General features: G+C 36.8%; 1 protein-coding gene across 6 annotated transcripts in view; it reads left to right on the top strand.

Moving 5' to 3' along the window:
• MAGI2 (membrane associated guanylate kinase, WW and PDZ domain containing 2) overlaps positions 1 to 26,538 on the top strand; it is a 1,340,829-nt gene that overhangs the window by 605,459 nt on the left and 708,832 nt on the right. Inside the window, exons 1-2 of one of the 6 annotated variants that reach the window (XM_078442527.2) lie at positions 632 to 708; positions 962 to 1,146. The exons of the other annotated variants lie outside the window; for them this stretch is intronic. The gene's annotated coding sequence lies outside the window, so the exon portion shown is untranslated. Of the gene's footprint in view, positions 1 to 631; positions 709 to 961; positions 1,147 to 26,538 lie in introns of those variants that run through there. 6 annotated transcript variants of the gene reach the window in all.

Below are 26,538 nucleotides of genomic sequence, written 5' to 3'. Positions count from 1 at the left end.
GAAAAGTTATTTGTTTAAGAGCAAAAAATTACTCATTAAATCTAATTCTACAATAGGAAACTATTGATTTCTATCCATGCTATCTATGTACATTGGTTTTTGTCACTTATTTTTCTTTTCTTCTCCTCTTCTGCCTCCTCCTCCTCATTATTATTATTACTATTATTACTATTGTTATTACTATTATTATTATTATTGTTTTCTTTGTGGTCCTTTACTTTGAGATAAGTTGAACTAGATGTCAAAGAAAAGGCCAATTAGAAAAGGTGTGTAAATAGTAAAATGACTGATTCTTTGACCCTTGAAAGAAAAAGAAAGTCATGCAAACAAGTTTAAAAGAATTGTTCAGTTGGATGATTCTGAAACTATGCAGCCTTGTTATTAACGCTGAAAACTTTAATTACATTTCATTATACTATATTAGCTTCTCTTAATTGCTGAAAGGGGACTATGAAAGCAAAAACAAAAATGCCTAATCTCTAGAAGCTAGATTTTCCTCCGCTGCTTTGTAATGTAAATGTGCCTGTGTGTATATTAAAATTCACACACTCCATCCATCTCTCTGGCTTTTAACGGAGGGGTCACCTGACTTCACCTAGAGCCGCCCCCTCCCTTTCGCAGAGGAAACCCAAAAGTGAGAGACAGGCGCTTACAGAACACAGGTTCTCATGCTGGGAGATGTAAATGACCCCGACTGAACGGAATCCAGTGAGGTTGCTGGTGGGGGTTGGGGAAAGAGAAACGGAGGGAGAGTGCAAAAGCGACCGAGGGGAGAGAGAGAGGGAGGGAGAGAGGGAGAGCGGGAGGGAGGGTGGGAGGGAGGGAGGGAGGGAGTGAGAGAGAGAGAGAGAGAGAGAGAGAGAGGGAGAGAGAGAGAGAGAAGTGCTGCATGCTTCATCTTTGAGAGGAGGGGAAAACAAAAGACCTCAGCGGCAGTTTTGTTGCTGTGTCTGGCTTAAAGAGGAAAATTCTGGACATCCATGCTGAAAAAATCAAAGCTCAGCTGAGACTACTTCTATCAAGAAAATTACATTATCTGAGAATGGGTTGGATCAGTACAGGTGGTTTGAGAAGACACTGACTGAGGACCATGGAAAGGTGGGAGAGGACGTGCGGCTTCTCTGCTTCCTTTGAACAGAGCTCTAGGTTAGTAAGCTGAAACTGCCCCGGTCTGGCTTAAATATCTATATGTGTCTGTGTGTGTGTTTTCTATTTATAACCTCCAAACCTTCCTGCTCCCCAACCCCTGGGTAGGCAGTGCCATATTTCACCAGATGTGAACCTAAACTTGATTTGAGTCTCACTACATTACCAAATGCCTCTCCTTTGCTTGCGGAGCTTTTGTTCAATACAGCCAGCGGAGAGCCGTCATGATGTCTCCTCTGAGTCAGAATGTGTGTTTGAGCCCTTAGATTGTCAGGTGGCTGTTTGGAGAATAGTTAGCATTTTGCTCCAGAAGGCTGCAAATGCATGATTAGGTTATTGTGAGATGTAAACAGCAAATATCTGCTGACTTGGCGTTTCTTGTAATATCAGAGTAATTCAGAGATATCTGACTGAATTTGCCTTATCTGAATTTTCCACATAATTGAGTTCAAATATAATAAGTTTGAAATGGCACCCTACCAACAAAGGCACACACCAGGTATTCTTATGGCAGAGAATGTTTTACCTCCCACTGGAGCCAAAGCTTTAAAATGTATTTCACTGGGACCGGGTTTGAGGAAAGACTACAATATGTCATCATTAAAATACATGCCAAGGCGTTTTTTGTAAGTGGGTATAGATGTGTGTAAAACAAACACATAATTTCTCTTGTTTCTTGCTGTGCAGATAGAGTGTCTTTTGTTCCAGCATGTGTATTTTCCTGTGTTTTTACAAAGAAAGCATTGCCTGTGCGTTCTGTGATAGGAGACTTGCATACCAGTTTGCCATTGTGCACTCAAGAATCAGCTCTATTCGGAAGTAAACTGCCCAGAGGTATTAGTCAAGAAGCTGGAGGAGGGTGGGGAGTGGGGGGAGAGGTGGTTTTTTTCTTCCTCCCCCCCCCCCTTTTTTTTAAACTATCAGCCCCGAAGTGTCTAATTCACATGATTTTTAGAGGAAATGGGGAAAGGCATTTAGTTTTGAATTGGATGCAGATCTGTGCCGTGCAATTGCCAAAGACTACATCAGGAAGATGCTCAAAGGAGAGGGAATCAGATTCGTAATGGACTCTCTAAGAAAATGTTCTGTGAGGGTGACTGGCTGGGTCCCTTTTGACCAAATTAAGATGCGCTCTGGCAGTGCACTAGCAGCTGTGAGCTGACATTTTCTTGTGAACCTAGTGAAAAATGGCTCCATATCTCTCCTCCCAGTCCTGAGGAGATGGTCTCTTCGAGTTGTTGAGCCTTCCTCCAACGTGATTTGCTCCTATGGCTGTTTTCTAATAGGGACAGACAGGCTCTTGGTTCCTTTCAGTTCACCTGCCTTTTTAGATCTCGGCTTGAATGGGGAGTGGGTGGTGACGGTGTTACTTCGAGTACAAACTACCCAGCAAGGCTGACAGAAGATATTTTCTTGGCAGTCACATTTCCATTTTTAAAAACATAGGTTATATTTCTTTGGACACAATATAAAGCACTTTTTGTTGTTGTTAAGTGGGCTAGTAAACAATTTCTCCAAGGAAAGACGCACGCATGTGTGACACTTCACATTTGGACTTTCCACATGGGAAGTGACCGGTAAAAACATAGGGATACTTGCCCATCAGCCATCTCTGAAAAGATAAAGCTGCCCTCGTCTTTCTTACCATTTTTCCCCCGTTTTTGAATCGTGACTCTGGCAAGGAGAAGGATCATGTCCCAGAGTTAGAATGCACGGAGGTAATATACTACGGTCCTGTACTACTCATGTGCTTATTAAGGAATTCCTGTGCTGAGCAGGGAGTGGAGGTGATACAGAGCTACACCACTCCTTTATTGAGGCTTTGGTTTGTGAACCAACCAGCAGAGGCAGGATGCACTTTAGCAGAGACCTGTATGTTTGAGGAACTGGTTAAGTGAATGTTTCATTTGGGGGTGTGTGAAATTGGTTGTTCTCTGTTATACAACATTCTAAGAGGATCGTGTGAGTGTAGAGTGGATTCAGGAGGAAGGGGTTGTTGGGCTTCTCACATTTTAGGTAAGAAGTACAGCACTATCCACTAGAGAGGACAACATGAGAATGCACAACAGTACAAGAGTGTGTGCACTGTGCAGAAACAGTAGTTCTTTACATTGCATGGTAGTTCCCGAATTATAGGAATTTGGGAAAAAAACCTCAAGACTTCCTGGAAAATGGCATGCAGTCACCTCTATATTATGACAAAGTAAGACTTCTAGCACAATAATTTTAACTGCATTATGGAAACAGTTCCATAAGTGCTTTCGGTATTCTACCACTTGTACCACTGAAGGATATATCTTAAGGGTTTGCATCTTGGACACTTACATAGGACAGGGGTTACAACGCAGATTTTCTTGGAGTTTGTTTGGAATATTTTTGATAGAATTTACCAGGGCCAATGGGCTGTGCCTCTTTAGTAGAACAACAGGAGTGAAACTTTAACACTGCATGCAGATCTAATTACTGCTTTTATACATGTGGACAATTTGACTATGGTATGTAGTGTGCTTTGGGGAAATTGATGCACTTGTAGTCGAACAGTAAAGGAAACAATAGATAATACAATGAAAACATGGATGTCAACATTAGTGGGAAGGTTAGTAGGGTCTCTGTAAATATTGTTAATGACTACAGGTGAGGGCATTTTACCCACAGAAATTTCAGATGCCTAGAACCAGAGGACCATGTTTGTAAAACTAAGGGCATGGCTTACCAGCTATTATAGAAGCTGGATGGCACTAATATGTAAACCAGATAATATGTACATACAAAAGAATCATGAACCCTGGGAACTTCCCACCAATGGAATTTTGTTTTAAAAGCAGAGAAACAGCTTTAACATAGAAGCAGTTCACAGACCAGCAGCCATCAAGGGAGAACTGAGAAAATCTAGGACTAGTATGAAATTTTCGTAATGAGGCGCATGTGATGCCTAAGTGACCCTCAGGATACCAGTAAGTTCTTAATGAGGGCTAAAACAGAAAAGTCCACATGTTGAAATAAATTTCAGTATGCCTACATTCTTATAACTTCAAGTTTGGAAAATAGAAAATTTCCTGACAGTAAAATTAGTTGTTCATAGTGTTCCTGTGGAATAGATAGGAAAAGTTGAAATAAAGCAATTAAATTTCTGAAAAAGATATTTTACCCTAGCTGAATTATTCTTGGATTGTTTTTGAACAGAAAACTTCTAACTTTCTGAAAATATCTTAAGTAGTAATGGCCTCCTTTGTAAGGTCCATTTTCTCTATTACTTTTAGAACTCTACTACCATAAATTCCATTTTCAATTTTTTAAAAAATGTTTATTTATTTATTTTGAGAGAGAGAGAGAAAGAGAGAGCAAGTGAGGAAGGGGCAGAGAGAGAAGGGGAGAGGATCCCCTTGATGCAGGGCTCAGACTCACAAACCATGAGATTGTGACCTGAACTGAGATCAAGAGTCAGATGCTAAACCAACTGAGCCACCCAGGCACCCCAAGTCTCTGAGTTTAAAATGCTTTAATTTTCTGTTCATTTTAGGTACATTTCTCTTCTAAGTCTGTCATATCTTCAGCTTTTACTCTAACTCACACAGCATGTGGCAATCTCACTTCTAAGACCTCAATTGCTTAGTCTGAAGATGGCAGATGTTTAATATATGACTAAAAAAATGAAAATGTATTACTATTTGATTGCATTAGGTAATACCCTAAAAAAGGTTAGAACTTTCTTATGGTGGGAATTCTCAGTCCAAGTGATTCACAGATTCCAGAGGTTAAAGCAGATACTGTATAACTCAAGCATATTAAGAGTCATAAAATACATTAAATATACAATATGGGGGTTAGTTCTTTTTCTAGTGCTTATCACAAGGACAGATTTCTGTCAAATAATATCTCTGTCAAAGAGTGTGTTTTCCGGGAGCAGTGCATCATTCTGTTTCCTCTCATAGATCCCCTGCCCAGTCTCCCAAATTACACAAAAAATATATCTAATTCAATGAAAGTGATAATGATAAAAAAAGTCACGGTCAAGGTGTTTGCAAATTTAATGTTTACTCTGAAACAATAATGTCAGAATAGCATTTTTTCCCTTTAAATCAGTAAAGCAAATCAAACTTTGGAGTCTTTAAGAAAACTCACAATGACGTGTATTATGAAATACGAGGCTCATTTCCAGGCAGTCAGCCAATGGGGAAGAAGAAGCAAGCGTAATTGATGACTCTAATTGAAGCATTGCAGGTCAGGAAGTTCCCATATTAATAGGACCCCAGCTGAGATTCCAGAACCAACTGTTCCACTTGCTCACCTTTCTCTTCTCCCTGGGGCTAGGGCTGGGAGAATAATACGTTAAATGAAAAAAAGATCACCTTTGCTATAAGACCATCTCGGAGATGGACCAATCCTACAAGCAGCTCAGGTATTTTTAATATGCTCTCAGCCTGAAGTTTCTATGACTTTTTCTACCTAGCAACAGATTCCAAGTGACTCTGGAAGCCACTCACAAAGTTTTGTTGAAGTCAGGGGTCTTGCCAAGCACTGCTTGCAAAGGCACAAACCCCACCCAATAAGAAAGGCAGAAGAGATGAGAGCCTTCTCTCCCACAGTAGAGAACTTTTACTCAGATGGCCGCAAGAGACCAAATGCCAAGATAGAGCATTGCTGGCCAAGTGTTGAAGGATTCTCAATATTGGATTCAGACGACTTTTTAAAGAATAGTCTTTCTTTTAGTTCTTAGAAAGCTTGATGTATATTTTCATCACAGGGCCTTAACACATGCCAGAATATCATTTAGTTTTCTTAATTTCTTAATTTCTTAATTTCTTTCAGTTCTTAGAAAGCTTGATGTATATTTTCATCACAGGGCCTTAACACATGCCAGAATATCATTCTGTCCTTTTTATTTTTTAATGTTTATTTATTTATTTTGAGAGAGAGGGAGAGAGTGAGCGAGGTGGGGGGGGGGGGGGGCGGAGAAAGAATCCCAAGCAGACTCTGTGATGTCAGCACAGAGCCCAAAGTGGGGCTCTATCTCAGGAATCCTAAGATCATGACATGACCCAAAATCAAGAGTCGGATGCTTAACCAACTGAGCCACTCAGGCACCCCACTCTTCTGTCCCCTTTTATTTGCTCCTCCACTTAAGTGGTTCTCTCTATCAAATATGCTCCGGGCTTTTTCTTTAATATACTAACTACTTTTTTAAAACAAAATTGTTAGGTTTACACTAGTGTTATTATTTGACTAATGTCTCGGCCAGGAGGCAGGACCTTCTAAAGTTCATTCTGCTCACAATAGAATCCCTAGGCCCTCAGATCATGTTAATCCATATAAGGTGTGCACTAAACATTTGTTAAATGATTGATTGATGGAATAAATGAATACTAATGCACCAATACTACTGGAAAGTCATAGTGTGTCTGCTTTGGCTCAGCAAACTACAATTCTCTTAACTGGGTTAGCTGGTTTAGGCACCTGCTAGGTCTGCACTAGAGTATTCTCAGGGTCTCCTTTTTGTCAGTATTTTCCATCTGAGAAAGAACGTTTGAGTGCCTGCTATTGTGATGTTTCAAAAGGAACTTTGCTATCCACATCAAAATATTCATATGGCTAGTCTTAGACAAAATTGTGCTTTGTCTTTTCCTCTCTGTTTCTCCCTGTAAAGCATCTCTTTCTTCTAAATCTAGTCTCTCCTGCTCTTATCTTCCTTTGTTCTTTGTATCCAGGACCTTCTGGGTCTCATCTGACAGTGGCTCTACCTTGCTAACTCAGCTGCTAATTAGCTTGTGAACCCTGAAAGCTCACCTACGGTATAAACTCTTCTAGTAGTATTTTAATTTTCAACAAAGCTGTCACTGACTGACTAGGCTCTGCTTATTACTATGAGGTATTGTAAGGAAGCATATAGTATGATGCTTGCCTTTAGGGAGCTTACTTTTCAGTTGTGGGGCTAAGACTTACCAGAAACAATTGGCAACTGCTCTAAGTCTGTAATCAAGAACTGTATTTGTGCAAATTTTAATAACACTGGAACATAAAAGGAAGGATTTGTAGAAGAAGTAGGACTTCACATGGACCATGACTGATAGGTAATACCTAAATTATCAGAGAGGAAGGAAAAGAAAATATTAACGTTTTAAGAAAAACATGGATAAAAATGTTCAACAAGATTTAGCTCAAGGTTTGTTAAAGACCCTATATAGGATACTCTTTATATTTAACTTCCCAAGTATAAAGGGCAAAAATACCTCTTTTTTTAAACAATTCATCAAACTTTCATTCATTCAAGCCATAAACCTTGAGATCCTGAGAATTAGAACTTACACTAGAATTTACTTCTCCTTATGCCTTGAAGTAGTCTGTTTATCTCAGCATTTAAAACTAATCTCAAAGAAGTTTTCTGTCAGAGGTGCTTTTAAAGATTCTTTTAGCAATATTGATCCCTCTAATTGAGGTTTATTGAAAGTGCTCAGTATAGCTCTCTTGTGGTTCATGTCCTATAAATACATCATCATTTTAATGATATATAGTAGAGTTTTCATTTCATTGCAGTCAGCCTAACACCTTGTAGAAACCTTACATTCACACCAGGCCATGAGGAGGAAGAAATGTTCTTTTCCTCTGATCCTCTATTGAACTTAAACCACAGACCTGAGTAAGAATCATTTTCAAGTATGTTCTTACTAGTATAAACCTTGTTCATCTCTGTATGTCCAGTTTGAAGGTTCCCTGTGGAAAATTCTAAAAAAGAAAAAAAAGAAAAAAAAATGAACATAGCTAAGAAGGTAGAAGGTAGAAAATATCAAGCTGCATGTGGATGAAAAATAATGAGAGAATTTAAATTAAGTGATTTTGTAGGTAAGGCAAGTATCCTATAACTAGTCTTCTCATGAAATTATTGATATAAAGTTTCCATTTTATTTTATTTTTTTACTTTTTATTTAAAAAAATTAAAGGAGGCTCCATGCCCATTGTGGGACCCAACTCAGGGCTTGAACCCACAATTCTGAGATCAAGACCTGAGCTGAGATGAAGAGTCAGATGCTTAACGAACCCAGTTTCCATTTTAATGGTTGGGTTTTAGGTTAGGTCCAAGAGTTGCTAAATCCTATGAAAAAATAGTAGGTTTATTTTTTGGATCTTTCTTGTTTAGATGAAGATAGTTTAGGGTAATTCAGGGTGTGTGTCTGGTTAAAGACTGGGGTCCCTCTAATGAGCCCCTGCCACCTAATGCTATAACAATGCTTCATGAGTAAGACTGCACACACATCCGTTAGGGGCCCTCACTGCTATGAAAGGAAGAAAGAGAGAATATAAATCATCCCTGTGATATATCATAGGCAGCCCCTTCTACACATTAATATGCATTACTCTTTCAATATATGCTGGGTTCAAGGGACATGTAGAAAAATAAAATTTTTCACTTTTTTTTAAGAAAAAATGCAGAGAAGCTGGAATTGGCTAGTAGTAAATTATATTCTCCTCTGTGTGGATCACCAAGTTACACTAACTCATTCCCATTGTACATGCAAGTCTTCATATGGTGCTGCATATGGTTAACTTTTATTTCCTAATATGCAGATATGCAGTTGCCATTCTGGAAATCATGCGTCTTTTATTATTTGTACATTAGAGTTTAAGAAAATCCATGGCTAGTTCCATTTGTCTAAGTAAGGGGACAAAGAAATTGGTATTAAACTATTACTATGTCTATTAATAGTTCATATCCCCAAACTTGAGAGACACATTTAACTATGACTGGTAACTACTGGCAGACCTTTGATGAAGTTATCAACTGTTCATTTCCCATGCTTCCTTCTCTTCAGATTATAGACTTCTCTGTCTGGATTTGCCTGAATTAAGGCCTACCATTGAAGTCTTGATTTCTCTCATACAGTCTCAACAACCATTAAAGCCAAATGTACCGAACCATACCATGTTACTGAATGCCTATGAGTATCTGCACATTTTTCCCCACTGTCTGGAATGTTCTCCTCTAAGTGAAAGCTAGTTATCGACACAGGTCTTCTATGCAACATTCTCTGATCACTGCTTCCCAGATCCTGAGAAAAGTCTGTCATTCTCCATAACTCCCGCCCCCCACACACACATACATTCTGCTTTTCTTTTTTTTTTTTTTTTTTTTTTTTTTTTTTTAATTTTTTCAACGTTTTTTATTTATTTTTGGGACAGAGAGAGACAGAGCATGAATGGGGGAGGGGCAGAGAGAGAGGGAGACACAGAATCAGAAACAGGCTCCAGGCTCCGAGCCATCAGCCCAGAGCCATCAGCCCAGAGCCTGACGCGGGGCTCGAACTCACAGACCGCGAGATCGTGACCTGGCTGAAGTCGGACGCTTAACCGACTGCGCCACCCAGGCGCCCCTACATTCTGCTTTTCTATTTATAATTCTGTGTCTCTCACTAGAATATACGACTTCAAAACAGAGTTTTCTTAAAAAATTATCTTCCACTGTCTATTGTCTAATAAAGGACATAACACATAATTAATATATGTTAATTGTGACTTGAAGAAGCTGATGCTCCTCTTGTCCACATTGTGGAAGGAAGATTGTATTGTGTGTTTATGAAATTAAATGGTTCGAAATCTCCATTTAAACAAAAATTTTTAATGTTTATCTTTGAGAAAGAGAGAGACAAAGTGTGAGCGGGGCGGGGAGGGGCAAAGAGAGAGAGAGGGAGACACAGAATCTGAAGCAGGCTCCAGGCTCTGTGCTGTCAGCACAGAGGCAGAGCTCGAACTCAGGAACTGCGAGATCATGACCTGAGCTGAAATCAAGAGTCAGACACTTAACTAACTGAGCCACCCAGGTGCTCTGAAATCTCCATTAAAAAAAAAATCAATTGCCTTTATAGTCTCAGTTTTACTAAAGCTGAAAATTAATGTTTATCATACTAAAAAATCACTACATATTTCCTCAAAGAAATTGTGAAGTTTAATCGTCAAATGTGAGCAATGAAAGGTAGAATTAAAAGAAATTGGGCTAAATGATTTTATACATGAAAAATTAACTCTGGATAGAGTCCATGAATCATGTTAGTCTTCTTGTCCAAAATGATGTGGAGACCTCTCCATCTGTGTTCCTTTATATCCATCCACTATTGCAATGGAGAGGTAAGGAGAGATGTCTTAAATTTTCGTCAAGCTTTGCTGCTCCAGGATGGTCCATAGACCATCTGCATCAGCATCACTTGGGACTTTGCTAGAAAGCAGAATCCCAGGCCCCACCCCGACCTACAGAATCAGAATCTGCATATTTTACCAAGACCCCAGATGGTTTAATTTCACATTAATGTTTGAAAACTATTGTAGAGAACCCTTTTATGAAGTTTTAGTCAATTTTGAAGCCTACAGCTAGTAGACTAGTAACTCAGAGACAAATTGTGAATATGAAAGGTTATTTCTTTTCTCAAGTTATAGAATGGAAGCAATTCTCCCTCCAAGTTGCCCATCTCTACATGTCTTGGGAAGGAGAGGGAAATGAACCTTACTAGAAGCTAAAATCCTTCTTCTTCTTTCCAAACCAGTTTCTATTTTGTACACTGGGGAGCAATGAAGTGTAGCAGGAGAAACTAGAATTGAGTTTGGCCTTTGGCACATATTAGCTTATAAAGGTGGACAGATTCCTTAGGCCTTTTAACTTCATTTCCTCTTCTGTAAAATGGCAATTATAATACTTCTTGGCAAGGTTGCTTTGACATTAGGGATGAGGATAAGAAATTATGTCCTTGTAGCATTCTTGACACATAGTAGGCATTCAACAAAAAGGAACTCTAGCTAGCATTGCCTGACCCCAGTTTCCTTGTGGATTCTTGGTGAAAGCAGAGATATAATTCCTTCTATTCCCATCTTGTAAGTGTTTGCCTCAGGACCTCTTGGAAGTGGGCACTAAGGATAATTGGTTTGACTTCCTGCTACCTGATTTCAAAAGGATAAGCTAAAGCTTCTCTCTCACACACTTGCATATTGGAATAAAATGCCTCTGGAGATACAAAACAAAAGAAGAAGCTCATATTCCTGGTATCATTTTTCTTCCTTTAATAAATGAAAATGTAGGCCACTTCCCAATAAGATTGTCAAAGAAGGTTAGTGTCCGAATTTACTAGGGAAAGTAGGCATCTCATTTGCTAGGACAGAGAAAGAATTTAGTGTGGGAACAGGTGACTTAAAACCCATTTGCAGTCTTCTAATTCTAAGAACTGCCATTACACGATGATTCTTTTTAATCTCAGTGGAAATTTTAATACTGGAACTTCTACACCACTATTACATTCCAGTTGGCAATGTTTTCTTTAAAATATTACATAATGAAAAAAATACACAGGTTTATGAAAAGAAAATGTTCATGGAGAAATTGTGCAATGAAATCTCTTTTATTTTCTTTAAGATCTAACTTGATAAAATAAATAAATAAATTAAGATGTCTATCTTGGAAAGTACGGAAAGCACGTGATAAAAATTTCACACATAAACTTACACATTAAGATACTCAACCTTTGTCAATCTCCATATTATTTTGTCATAGCAATATGAAAGGATATAACAGGTGTTTTGTTAAATTAACAATTTTTGGTCACAACTTTATATTAGTATTATTCTTTCTTACAACTAATGAGTTTATCACAATGTGATATTTAAACTCACACTGAAATGAACATTGCCACATTAAGTTTGCCATTTTAACATTCACAACTAGAGAGAAAATTAAGAGCTCCTAATTAACATTCTAAAGTTCTCCATTTGGTTTCACTAACCTTAAGATCTAATACAAAGCATGCACCAACTATGCCCTGAAAAAAACATATGTACTTGTGACTTTATTAATTTTAGCTGGTTTAAAGTTTAATCATTTTACTGACAAATGTCTGAACTTAGAAATGAATTTGTAATTACAAGCTAAAGCAATCCATTTAAATTTATATTTCTATACATATCATTTTAAATAAGCTGAATTTCAAATTTGAAGTAAAATATTAAAATACTTATTAATATTTTTATCATTTGTTTAATATGAAAAACTATATAGGGTTATTTTCTTGAAGCTAATCCTTTGAAATATTTCATTTGACAATGAACTTCCCAAAAATATAGGTAGGGTTGTACTAGCATTCTATGGATTGATGATTGCCTTAAACAAATATTCAATATCTACTATGTGCCAGACTTTGGTTAAATGCTGAAGATACAGAGATTATCTGTGCTTATGAGAAGCTCATAATTTAGTGTGGGAAACAGACATAAAAACAAGTGATCTAAGTGTGACAGGTTAACTACCATAACAATATGTACATAAAGGAAAGAATAAGTCATTCTACCTCGTGTAACTTAAGGCTTTACAGTTGTATAGAGAAATGGGAGTAAGATATTAAACAATGAAAATCACTCTTTCAGTTGTAGAAAGTAGAAAGAATACTTCAAGTAGAAGAAACTGCATTGAATGAGATTTATAAAGAGCATTGCCCAGAAATGGTGGCACAGTCAATACAGATATGGGGCAATACAGAGAATGAAAAGAATGAAGTCCTTTTGTTACAAACAGTCTTCTTATGGCAAGCTCCAAAGTCACAAAGCTGTTAATTCCTTTTTACACAGATGTGCATGTTGATGCATACATGCAGTTTATAATTTGGAAAGAACTTTGGTGTATATCATTGTTCTCAAGCATATCTTAGCACATGCAAACACGTATAGTGTGGAGAATAATCAAAGAGAAGTCTAGAAAAACAGAATAATTTTAAGTGCACTAAATCTTATTCACATAAGACTTTGAGATTTTTTTACTGGAAACTGTGCATTGTATTTCTAGCATATCCCATTTGTTCATACTGCAAATATGTATTGAATGCCTACTATAAGCCAAGCACTGTTCCAGATGCTTATGATACAACAATAAACAAAACAGAAAAATATCCTGTCCTTTATGAGGGAGACAAACAATAAAAAAGAAAACTAGTAAAATGTATAATGTGTTATATGGCAATAAGTACTGAGAGGAAAATATATATAATTAGGGAAGGGGAACTTCAGGGCAATGGGAAAAAGAAATTTTGGAAGGGAATCCAGGAAAGATAAAATTAAGGAAATGACTTTGAGTCAAGTCTTGGTGGAAGTGAGAGAGATATCCTTTGGGGTAGAAAAATATAGCAACCTTTTTTTGGAACATAGTAAGTTGGAGAGGCTTATTTATTTTTTACCTAAGAGAATCAGTCAAATAGGCAGTTGGGCATATAGTTCTAGAATTAAGGAGTGAGATCCATGGTAAAGCACACATCTGGGGTCAACTGCTCATATGTGGTGTTCAAAGCCATGTGTTTAATGGGTTCATCTAAGGACTTGAGTACAAAAAGGAAATAACACTTAAGAACAAAGAGGATTTTGGTGGGGAGATCTGGTGTTGGGAATTTGTAAATGTCCTCTTCTGATTGCAGAAATTTTTCAGAGGAAAAGGAAGCAAGATTATGGTAAAGGAGGTATCAGATTCTTTGAGAAATGAGAAGTCCACAAGTCTCGGTGAGCAGAAAAGGAGTGGTCTAGAAAAATACAAAATGATTGATGGGTAGCATTAAGAGTCCACCAGAAATTAGTGGTCATTTTTCACTAGCCACCTTAAGCAGTATGGGTAAAACATGAAGAAAATGAGAGTTGTATTTAATTGGGGTTGTGTGTATGATGAAGTAGGAGGAACAAGGGAGTTCAGGGGAGTGCACTAAAGGGACTACACTGATAAATGAGGGATTTAAGCTGGGTAGGGAATGAAATCCTGGGAGTAGGTTAAGGGACTGAAATCTGGGTGGGGTCAGCTGATTGAAGATCTCAACAAGCCTGAAGGGCTGTAAAGAGGAATTCCATAGTTACTTGTTTGGAAGTATCCCATGTCAGGGACGCCTGGGTGGCTCAGTTGGTTAGGCGGTTAGGTTAGGCGGTTAGGTGTCTGACCTCAGCTCAGGTCATGTTCTCACAGCTCGTGAGTTTGAGCCCCGCGTCGGGCTCTGTGCTGACAGCTCAGAGACTGGAGCCTGCTTAGGATTCTGTGTCTCCCTCTCTCTCTCTACCCCTTCTCAGCTCATGCTCTGTCTCTCTCTGCCTCAAAAATAAATAAAAATTTTTTAAAAATTAAAAAAAAAGAAGTATCCGATGTCAGATTTTTCCACAATACTCTCAGGTGCCATCATGTTACATTAAAAGAGTCTTATTTTAAATATTACCCTCATTTTGTACAGACATGGCTGCCAAATGCATGTATTACTACACATTCCCACTAATTGGTCTATTCTCTGAACAACTGGCAAAACACAAGTGCTGATGTTGCAGCTGCTCCTATGTTCCCAATTGTCTCAAGAGAGAAAAAAATAACACTACAAAATATTATGTGAGTTAATGACAGAATAAACAGTTGCTTACAGTGTGGAATTGTGAATCCATATCATTGGCATTACTAGACTGATGCCTGAGTTTACTTTTGCATTGATAGAAGGACTTTATTCTTTATAGTAATTATAAAGGGAAATAATTTTTGCATGTATGAATGGATCCCAGATTTAGATTTCCATTTGGCTGGCAGGAGCTCTGATCTCCTGGCTGACTCTGGCCAGTCTTTTCTTTCAGGGGTAGTTGGGTTCTCCTTCACATACCCTCCTTTAGCTAAGAAGCACATCCACCTGACAGATCTTGTTTGGAAAATGTTGTTCACATGCCTGAGGCTGAGGTACGTGGCCCCAGGCTCCTGGGTCCATATTCTTCCTTTAGAACTCTGGGACACTTTCAGTTGGATCACATTTGTTTCAAAGACTCTTAAGATTGTGACATGGACTAATATGGTATTTTGGATAATAAACAAAATAAAAAAGAAATGATATTATGAGAAATGTAGTCCCATCATCTCTGATGACAGTGACCCTTCTTTCTGTAAGCTTACCGATTGGATTTTGATCTGAAAAGTTAGTATAGGCTGCTTAGTCAGATATCATGATTGCCATTCATGCAGGATTGTGAGTGCTACAAGACAGAACCCTATGATGTTCATGGTGCAAGATCTTGGCTATCATAGCAAGCAGCACAATTTTAACAATATGCAATTTGTGGACGTTTGATAAGGTCAAACTTGTTTGTTGAACTGCGTGGTTGTCTTGTAGAGGAATACATACATTTGAATGACCAAAGAACACAGCAGTCACACTTCAAAATTTTACATCACATGATAGGCCTTTGTAATATGGTACTTTTATATTCATGGCAGAACTGGGTATGACCAGTTCCACCAAACGTACTATGAACTGAAATTATTCTGTCAAATCAATAAATTAATTTCTTTACAGTATTTATGGGATCACACCCTCTGAGGTATTCATCTGTTGTGTAGATGCACAAGATTTCTTGTCATGAAGATACACAGAAGCCCCCAAATTGTGATTTTTATTTATTACATACTCTGGGTACTTTTCTCATCCTCAGTGAATGCGGACCTGCAGCCCGCAGACTCTTTGAAGCACGCTTAATAGTTAAAATGATTCATTCAATAATTCAACTTTTCCAATATAAATATAGCATAGATTAAACTATCCCTTTATATAAAGATATATTTGAAATACTCCAGTACATGTTTTTACAAAAACACACGATACTAAATAATTTTCCAAAGTTGCATTGCTAGCTACCACCAAAGCCAGGACTAGAATCCAGGGCTTCTGTTTTTTTGTTTGTTCGTTTTGTTTTCTGTTCTTCCCTGGACACACACTTATAGAAAGTTATTCTTGAGCTCAGAGTCATTTAATGTCTCTTCCACTCTGATAAATTCTTATCCTTTTGGAACAGTGTATTTTTAAACCTCCAGTCTTCAAATGCTTTGCTTACTAAATAAAAGGATGTTGAACATAGAATAAATGATAGATATTACCTTGGCCTGCAAAGGTTGAATTTCAGCACACTGTAAAAGCAGATTCTGAGCTTTATAATACATTTTTCATAATAGAGACCATCAATCAAGATGCAGAAAGGGATGTTAGAATAAGGAGGGGCATTAAAGCAAATAACTGGGGGACCCCCATATAAATGGATACTTCTAGTGTAAAAGGAAGCCAATCTGGAATATCAGGATATTTGCCTTTATTCTCTAGCCAGTTTAATTTTTTTTTTTTTTTTTTTTAAAGAAAGTGCATATAGTGAAGAAGTCTGACAGGCAAAGAAGAGGTTAGTTTGAAAACTGTTTTAATCCGTTTTAGTGAATCACTTAGAATTTATATTTAAACTTTATAATCTAATTTTCCAATTAATTTCACAAAAGAGATGCTTTTTATATTGATTGCCCAAGTGTGCTCCCTATTTGTGTCAAGAATATCTAATTTGGTAATGCTAACAAGCAGTGTCCTTAAAACTAATACTTGCTGTTAAACTTGACATTGTTTTAGAGCCTCTAAGGATCCTGAAGAGTGAAAGCTGCACTATTCAACATCAGTTTTTACTTAATATGGAAATTTTCAGCAAGTCCATGGACTACACAATGGACATTTGAAATAGAATTTGTTTTCTTAGGGTTTATTATCGATATTATTTTATTAATAACTTTTAGGTTTTTTTGGCAGAAGAACTTCTACCATTTCTTGTGTGGGTCTGCACATTCTAAGCAATGGTTTCACTTAGTTTTGGTTGATCTGAAAATGTCTGTATTTCACCTTTAATCTTGAAGGGTATTTTTACTAGATATGAAATTCTCAGAGGACAGTCTTTTTTTTCTTTTAACAGCCTTTTATTTTTAGCCTCTGTTGTTTCTGGTGAGAAGTTAGCCATCATTTGGAACATCATTCTTATGTATAATGGGTCATTTTTCCCTGGTTGCTTTCAAGATTTTCTCTTATTTTGAGATTTCAATAATTCAACTATGATTTGAATTTTTAAAAATTTCTTCTTAGAGTTTTCTGAGCTGCTTAAATATGTAAATTTATGTCTCTTACCAAATTTGGGGGAAATTTGGCCTATTTTTAAAATATTTGAAAATAGTTTTTGTGTTCCACTCTGTCTTTTCCACCTTTGAATCCCATGATACATGTTATACCTTTTAATATTGTTCCTTTCCACAGGTCACAGAGGCTCTCTTTATTTCTTTGATTTTTTTCTTTTCTCGTGACTTGAAATTGGATTATTTCTATCAATCTCACTTCAAGTTTATTCTCTTTTGGTCCGTTATCTCTAATCTACTAGAAAGCTCGGTCAGTGATTTTTTTTTTCTCCTGATATTGAATTTTTCACTTCTGGAATTCCTTTTATGTTTATTTCCATTCCTCTGCTGAAATTTAATATCTTATCACTGATTCTTATTATTTTCCTTTACGTCTTTGAACATATGATAGCCACTTTAAAATGATTGTCAGCTAATTCCATCATGGGCCATCTGTGGTGCTTCTCATCAATTTCTTTATTCTTGAGCATGGGTGGCATTTTTTTTTTTCTTTCTTCATATGTCTAATTCTATCCTGGACAGCTAATTCTATCCTGTTATGTTCCCATGAAAAGTGTTGATTTATTTTTTTCAGCAGATAGCTAATCCTGCTGAAATTTTAAAATATATCATGTGTTCAAAAACACACCATTTAAACTCTTGTCTGCAATGGGCAAGCAGCTGAAATTTCAGTTTGGTCTTTTTAGCTTTAACCAGGTTCTTGGACTCTGCCCAGACATAGGTGGCTCAGGAATCAGACAGATATTTAGGCAGGATTTGAAACCTCCCTCTGAAACTCTCCTTTCCAGATGAGAAAAAGAAAGGACCACTGTGATCTAGCCTGAAAGTAACTGGTGGGACTTTGTGTTGCTAAGAGTTAGTGGGGCACTTACACTAGGCTGTGGTATACCATTACTGAACCCAAAACAAAACAAGACTCAGAATACAAACATGAAGCAGGGCCATTCTGTGACCATGATGAGTCAAAACAAAAATGAGATCACTCTATAATCATGTCCAAAAACAGACTAAAAGAAAAATATCCAATCCACAAAAATAACTAAACTTTCCCTCTGTGGCTAATATAAGTGGTTGCTGCTTCTTTAGCAGTTACTAGATAAGAAATATTGAGTTTCTTAACTATAGAGGCACCTGGGTGGTTCAGTCAGTTGAGTATCCACCTTTGGCTCAGGTCATGATCTAATGGTTCATCAGTTCGAGTCCTGTGTCAGGCTCTGTGCAAACAGCTCAGAGCCTGAAGCCTACTTCAGATTCTGTGTCTCCCTCTCGCTGCCCTCCCCTGCTTGCTCTCTGTCTCTGTCTCTGTCTCTCTCTCAAAAATAAATAAACATTACATTTTTTTTAATTTAAAAAAAATTCTCAATTATAGAATTATCTCCACTTCTAAAAATGTAGAATCTGGAGAAAAATTCTACCTCCTTGTATTGTCCCCAAAAGAGGTTAACACAAGTTCCAGTGCTAGAACCTATGAAACTGTCCTGGTGTGTGTTCTCATTTCTGAGTTAATAAACCCAATTTTGTTCACCAAGTGCTCTCCTACCTAGCGATCCTTGGTTGAAGGATAATGACACAAAATCTGTTCCTTCACATCTCAGTATCTGTAGTAGTCCCTAAATCTGACCTTTGATTTTTTTTTTTTTTTTTTTTTTTTGAGCCATAATACAAGAGAACTATGCAACTTTTAGCCTATTTGCACTGTGGTATGTGTGTTTGCCCTGAGGCAAGTAGCAATAAAAATCCTGGGAAAACTCATCTAGCACCATTCTCTTTTTGTAGTTTCTGCCTACTTTGGGTTGCTTTCCATCACCTTCAGAAAGCCATTTATTATACTTTGTCCATAGTGTATAATTGTTATTTCCAGGAGATTGTTCTGATGAATGTGAATTACTTCACCTCTGTGGAAACCTGAAATTATTTTTTGTTGATATTAGAAAATATCACTTTGTATTGTGTAATCTATTCCTACATTGGGCAATCTTTTTTTCTGATATCACAACTTAGTAGTGCCTGTTATATTGCATTTCAATGGGTAGGCAGTGAGTGGCAAGATGAATAAAGTGATTTATTTGGGAACTTGAGAGGGCCAAATGGGTAGGAATCAAAAGACTTGTTCAAACACTACAATTCCAAGAGTTGTTCATTTCTAGGTCTAATTTTAAAAATAATACAAAATTACCATGCATGGAAATTATTGTAATAAGTATATTGTTCTGATTTATAAATATGTTGCTGGAAAATACCATTGAAAAAACTTGTAGCCAGCGCTTTGGGGAGAAGAATTTGTCATTGGAACAACAATGATACCTTAAAATTGAACTTGATGTGATCATTAATGTTCTCAAAAATTTTACAATGCTTTATACTTACTTGTTATATATCAGAGAACAAGTCATTGTCTTATTTCTTATGGGAATCAAGGACTCTAGAATCACATTCTTTTTTTCTATCATTTAAAGTCCAATGTGTTTCTCCAATGGGATAGATATGTCAGGGTTCTGTCTGGAGAGACAAATCTTCAACATTATTTACTTTTTGAAGCTCTCCTAGTGTAACTTATGAGTAACATACATCATTATTCATATAGACAAGACATGGGACTTAGGAATACTTTTTGTGTCTTTTGGGCGATTGGATTATATTGATGTGTTGGTAAATTTAAGAGATTTATTGTTTTTTATTATATTTGTCTATGTCAGTGTAGAAATTTTTTATAACTTTTTTTTGGAAATGTGAATATTGCCTTTGGTACGAGCCAACATTTAATACGACATATGTCCTGCGGCATCAAAACCCTCACTTCCCTCCCCAGAACACCTCTCACTGTCCCCTTTGCCTAGTCTATCTTTTCTCCAGAAGACATGTTACATTCTACTATACTATATATTATAATGCATTTACTTACATTTATTGTTTATGTTATGTTTATGTGTATTGTCTGACTCCTCCTTCTAGAATGCAGGGTCTACATGGGTAGGGATATCTGCTTGTTTTGTTCACTATAGTTGTCTTGTGAGATTACAGCAATATTTGGCATATAAAAGTTCATATATATATATGATATATATGACATATATATATATATAAGTTCATATATATATATATATAATGAATTAATAAAAATAATTAGTTTATATAAATCAAATTTTCCTGGACTATTAATATAGCTCTTCTACTCCCTAATTTGTAGGAGGCAGTAGGAGGTCTCCCTACTTTTTTTTTGTCCCTTCCATTTAATCTATCTGCCAGAGTCATCTACATGAAGCTCAGTCCAGATCTTTTTTAATCTTTCCTCAAAAATCGTTAACATCTCCCTAGTGTCTATAAAATGAAATCCAAATTCCCTCGTTTGGCATTTGAGGTCCTCTGCAATCTCTCCTTCTTCTGCCAACTTTATCAACCAACGCTCCCCTTCTGCTTGAGCTTTTTCAGATGTGATCTTTGGGCTTGCTTTGTCATTGCTTCATTTAAATGTCTTCTTTGTGCTGTGGCCTAGTCTGATTACCCTGCTTAAAATGAGAACCACATTCCCCATCCTCCTTACTTAGTTTATTTTCTCCATTGCACTTACCACCTTTCAATGGACCATGTGATTTACCTACTTATTATATTTATTTTCTTTTCTCCCCAGAACATATGCTCCACAAAAAAAACAAAGGTTTGTGCCTTTTGTGTCCTCCATAATAACACCAGTATTTAAAATAGTGCCCTGCTTCCATAGCTTGGGTATCTTTTTCCTTCCATTTGAATTTCTCTTCCCATGTACCAAAAGGTATTTAAATGAACTCCATGTGCCTAAACCTACCTATTTGTCAAGGCCTTGCTTAAATGACAACTCTTCTGAAAAATTCCCAACGCTCCTGAACTCAGGTGAAGATAACTTCTTTCTGAGCATTGGTAGCATTTAAAATTTTTTTTTAATGTTTATTCATTTTTTGATAGAGACAGAGTGTGAGTGGGGGAGGGGCAGAGAAAGAGGGAGACACAGGATCCGAAGCAGGCTCCAGGCTCCGTCAGAACTGACAGCACAGAGCCTCATGCGGGGCTTGAACCCACGGGCCATGAGATCATGACCTGAGGTGAAGTTGACGCCCAACTGACTGAGCCACCCAGGTGCTCCGGTAGCATTTAACCAGAAATCACTTTTGTATCACTGAAAAAAATGTTTTGTTGCTTGTATTTTGGATATTTATGTGCATGTCTTATCTCTCCTACAACTATTCCTTAAAACCAGGTTTCATCACTAACTAATCTTTACAATCTCAGTTGTGCCTTGTTCTGTATACATAGTAAATGCTTGATAAATTTGTGTTGAATAAAGAGCCACTTGAATATCCTTACTATAGTACTTTCTATCCAAATATAGAAACAAGGTTTTAAATTATGTAAAACCCCTGTGAAAAGGAATTTTGATTTTGAGCTTGATTATTTTTGGGAAAAATCCAATTATGTCTTAAACTCAATGGACTGAAAATATCCAATAATAAAAAATGTATTTGATATATTTGATTTTGTAGTCAGAGCCTGGAATAAATTCTGTCATTGGCTTTTTCATTTCACAGTATTTTCCTTCTTTCAAAGCATTTGTACCTTGCAAATTGTTTATTCACAAACTAATGCCCTGTCAAGTACCTGAAATAGTTCATAATAGAATTAAGAAAAATGTCATTAAAGATACAAAGAACATAGGATTAATATCAAGCAATATAGGTGAATTTACTGTCATTTGAGTGCTTTACTTTTCCATAATGTGTCTTGGCATTAATCAGTTACCTTATATTAAGTAGGATTGGGAAGAATACTAGGGCAGTGCTATAAAAGATTGCAAGACCAAAAGTGGGTGTTCTTTTTTCTTTATTTTTATTATTCCAGACAAAAGCTTCTATCATTGGACTATATTTGATACCAAAGCTTTCTCTTACTACATCTGCTGTCAATTACCTAAAAAAAAAAAAAAAAAAAAAAAAAAATCGCCCCCCCCCCCCTTGTATATGAAAGTTTCATCATTCAAAATTTCAATATTTTTCACCATGCCCCTAAGGAGGGATGATTTTAGTACTTGTTTTTAAGGAAATATTTCTTGGTCCTCCTCTTCCTCCTCCTTCTCGTCCTCCTCCTTTTTCTTCATCCTCCAATGGATGAGGAGTTAAATCCTTCTAAATCTTCAAGATAAAAGTATTTTCAATATAATCAAAACTGGGGCTCACTCACTGGAGAAATAATAACTAGTATATTCTATTTCTTGTAGCTGATTAAAAGGTGATGTTAAAAGAAATTATAATGCTGATGGAATTATGCTCCAAGTCTTAAATGAATGTGTCTCAGAGAAATGATTGATATGGAGCACATATAGCACATGGAATTCTAAAATGTGCCAGTTGAGTAGCCATATGGTGGTATGCAGTAAAATGTACTTTCCAAACTTTTCATGTACAAACTTATAGTCTTGGCTTACAACAGGAGTCTACTCCCTTTCCACCTGTTCCCATGTTGCTGAGAGCCTCTGGCAGGAAACCAGGTCCTGTGCTAACTTCCAGTGACACATATTCATACTTGCTTCCTTCAACTCTGTGCTCAGCCTAGTTCAGCCATCACTGATGCAGCTATACTTAGAGGAGACCAAATCTTCTAATGAGATCAGAATTGGTATGATGGGGAGAGGACCAGTGTTAGGATATTTTATAAGCACAAAACTAGATATTCCTGAATTGTCCTCTATTTGAAAATGTTGTTTTCTCTGGTTTAGTCCTCTCTCCCACCTATTGCCAGCCCCTTCTTTATGGACTCAGTTTCTAAGGGCTTTTATCATTTTCTCTGATTATCATAATGTCTGGTATACAGTGGTTTTCAATAAATATTTATTGGGTATATGAATAAACATGAACAAATGATTCAAATGATTAATTTCATATATGATGCCTTCTACTAGGGATCCAAACTAAATATCTGGTAGTAAAATGATAATATTTTTCAGGGTTAGCCCAGGCCTTACGGGATCACAATATAAAATCTCACTATTTAACCCTTTTAGAGAGAAATCAATAATACCAGGTCAGAATTAGAAAAGGTAGCTTTTTTTGCATTGTTACCAGCTTGCAGGTGGTGCAAGGCATATACAAGCTGTAAGGATTCCTTTGAAAATTAGGAAAACTGCCCAATTTAAGCACAGTGAACATTATCATCAACCTGGTGCTGACTTGGCTGGCTGTGAGACTTATGAACACTTGGTACATTTCCTCTAATCTATCATTTGGAGCTCCCTTTTTGACATTTGGAAAGTCTTAAAAATTGATTAGTGGTCCTTATGCCATAATGGGAAATGGTGGCAATATAACACACAATGATCTGTGGTTCTTATTTTGTCTTTTATTGTTATCAGGAAAAATTAGGTTGTCCTGTGCCAGATTATAGTTTATTCAATTGCATCTTCTTTTAATTCCTTAGTGAACATGAAGAGAATTTGGGGTAGGGAGGAGGGGCAGAGAATTAATGTGGCTTATATAAAACCAGAAAAACCTTCAGACCAAATCAAAACCAAATATCTGTATAGAACATTAAAACCTGTACTTTGGAACAACGTGCTTCAAAAACAAATGGAGGTGCTAGTGGCATAGAAGAAAATCCAAATGCAAATGAAGAAGAGACAGCTATAAAACGTGGGTTGGTTGGCTGCGGTTCTGCCCATGAAGCACTAGCTGGCATTAGTGTGAAATTTAAATTCACTTCTGTGCTGGTGATTGCCTCTTTGGAACTCATTAAACATTCTCTGGCACCAAATTTTAGACTGAGTAAAGCCATAGAGCATGATCCAGGCAGAAATTAACCTCAGGGTCTGTAAGCTCCTGTAACTGAACAGCTAAGAAGATGATATTTTGTCTTGGAAGAAGATTCTCAGAAAGGGTGGAGCTTGGGGGAGGGAGCTTAGAGTTTGAATCTCACAGCTGGATATGAAGTCAATAGCACTATGTGGCTTCAGCTTCATTAGTATTACTTCTCTTTTGGGTTGTATGCTAATCTTTTGAGCTTCATCATTTCAGTTTCTGCTTGAGAGCTGGCTCTTCAAAAACTTGAACTGACAATGACAGTCTACGAAATTGCTCTTTGCGAACAATTAAACAAAGTCAGGAGGCATGTAATATTTTTAGCAGTGGGTAAAAGAGATCATTTAACTATGACAGAGTGAAGCTCATAGTCTTTAAAATTGTTTCGACAGATTTGATTGTTATGTGCCAGGTTTGGGATGATAGTTGGTTTCTGCAGGCTAGCTGAGCCCAGATAGTATATGGAGGAAATACTGCTAATATAACGCATATGAACGTAGGAGCTACAGGGAACTTCTCCTGACAAGAATGTATTTTCTTTCTGTTCACCAGGTGACTGCAGAAGAGATCCCTTGAAAAGCATGTTAAGTGCCAGCACTATCACTAATAAAGTAAGATAGGGAGAGTAAAACAATATTCGAAAGAAGCCTAGAATACCAAGCAAACAACATTCAAGGTATCAAAGTGACGTTGGTAGTCACTTCTTGAAGGAAGGGAGTTAGGAAGTGTTCATTAATAATGAAACTGACATAGACAGGAAGAGATACCATCTATTAAATGGACAACTTGTTCTTATTACTGCTGTTCTGATTGATTATGATTAACCACCAATTCTGAGCTTTGATTCATTAACTCTTACCTGTACAGGACTTAGGAACAGAATACTGAATGAGTCACAGTTTAACAAATCCTCTAGAAAGAAAGTTTCTTTGTATCCAGATCAGCTGTATTTTAATTCATAGGAAACACACCTTGACTGCTGTGATGTGTGAAGAATGTATTGCGTAGGTTTCAAGCAGCTGTGGTGCAGAACAGGAAAAGTGGAGAATTAGCTTGCCTCATCTGGAAGGCCCAGAGAGTTAGCCCTCTCCACTCTCCTTTGGTCATTGGATCACTTCACTAGTATTACAGGGAATGCAAAGTCTTTGCAATCAAACAGGCAGTGATTCAAATCTGAACTCCAGCACTTAGGAGCTGTGGGAATTTTGGAGTGGTCTTTACTCTACCTGAGCCTCATTTTACATATAAGTAAATGACCAGCTAATAGGGTGTTATGCATGAGAAGAAAAGAGCATAATGTTAAATATCTGGATTCAGAGAGTCTGGATTTTAATCTTGGCTCAACTGCTTACTTATTAGTTGACTTTGTGCCTTTGTTTCCTCCTGGGTAAAATGTGGACAATATAAGTCTCTTGCTCCGGAGTTGTGGTGATGATTAAATTTGTTAATGTATGTTAAGCACCAGAGTGGTCCTGGTACATGGCAAACTATATTAGCTCTAATTATCAGTATGAAAAGTGCCTGGGAAAATACTTAACACATTGTAAGTTTGAAATGAAAGGAAGTTACTATTGTTATGGTTGTTTTTACTATTAGTTCCTATCCAGAAGGACTATGTCTGTAACACCAAATTGTTTTAAAGTTGTACAACCAGCACATGCCTCAGTTTTAAAAGTGCAGGAAGAGTACTCTTTCTTTATAGAGTGCATACTAATACAAAAAAATTACTTAAAGTAAAAAATGTTATCCATTAACACAAATTTGTAATGGGAAAAAAAATTCCCTTTACTTCATAGAATTAGACTAATGCAAAATTCCTAGCATCCATAGTTTCATACAAATCACAATGAGCAAAAAAGACAAATTAATGGGAACCTTCTCTACAACAGGTTGGACTCGTAAGTAATGAAGAAACTGATGCTATGTTTTAATATTTAAACATCTGAATTCATATTCTGTAAGGTGAATAAACTAGATTAATAAGAGAATTTGCAAGTGACACTAAATATGATTTTCAGATTCCTGAAAAATGCCAATAAAAAACAGAAATTAGCCTGTGAAGTAAGAATAAAAAAAAGAGATAAGATGATAAAATTCAAATAGGATTTAAAATAAAAATATGAAACCAGGATATGAATGCTATTCAAATAAGAGAAAATTTGATAGTGAGTAACAATATTTTCTTTTTAAAAAGTTGGCAAGGCTCCTGGGTGGCTCAGTCAGTTAAGTGACCTACTTCCACTCAGGTCATCGTCTCGCGGTCCATGAGTTTGAGCCCCGAATTGGGCTCTGTACTGACAGCTCAGAGCTTGGAGCCTGCTTCCGATTCTGTGTCTCCATCTCTCTGCCCCTTCCCTGCTTGCACTCTGTCTCTTTCAAAAATAAATAAACATTAAAATTTTTTAATAAATAAATGATTGGCATAGGATAACATTTGACTCTTCTGTAAATACATTCCATGAGAGAATAGGATATCAGTAGATTTTATGACCTGTTGAAAACACATCTCAATTGCTTCTTCCTTGTCATGGTAAAATATATACATAAAATTATGGTGACTTAAAAGACACAAAAAATAAGAACATTAAACCTTGCCATTCCAACTTTCCTTCATGTAAAATG

This window comes from Panthera onca, chromosome A2 (assembly GCF_046562875.1).
Source record: "Panthera onca isolate mPanOnc1 chromosome A2, mPanOnc1 haplotype 2, whole genome shotgun sequence".
In the NCBI taxonomy this organism is placed as follows: Eukaryota; Metazoa; Chordata; class Mammalia; order Carnivora; family Felidae; genus Panthera; species Panthera onca.
This window is presented reverse-complemented; position numbering and strand designations above follow the sequence as displayed.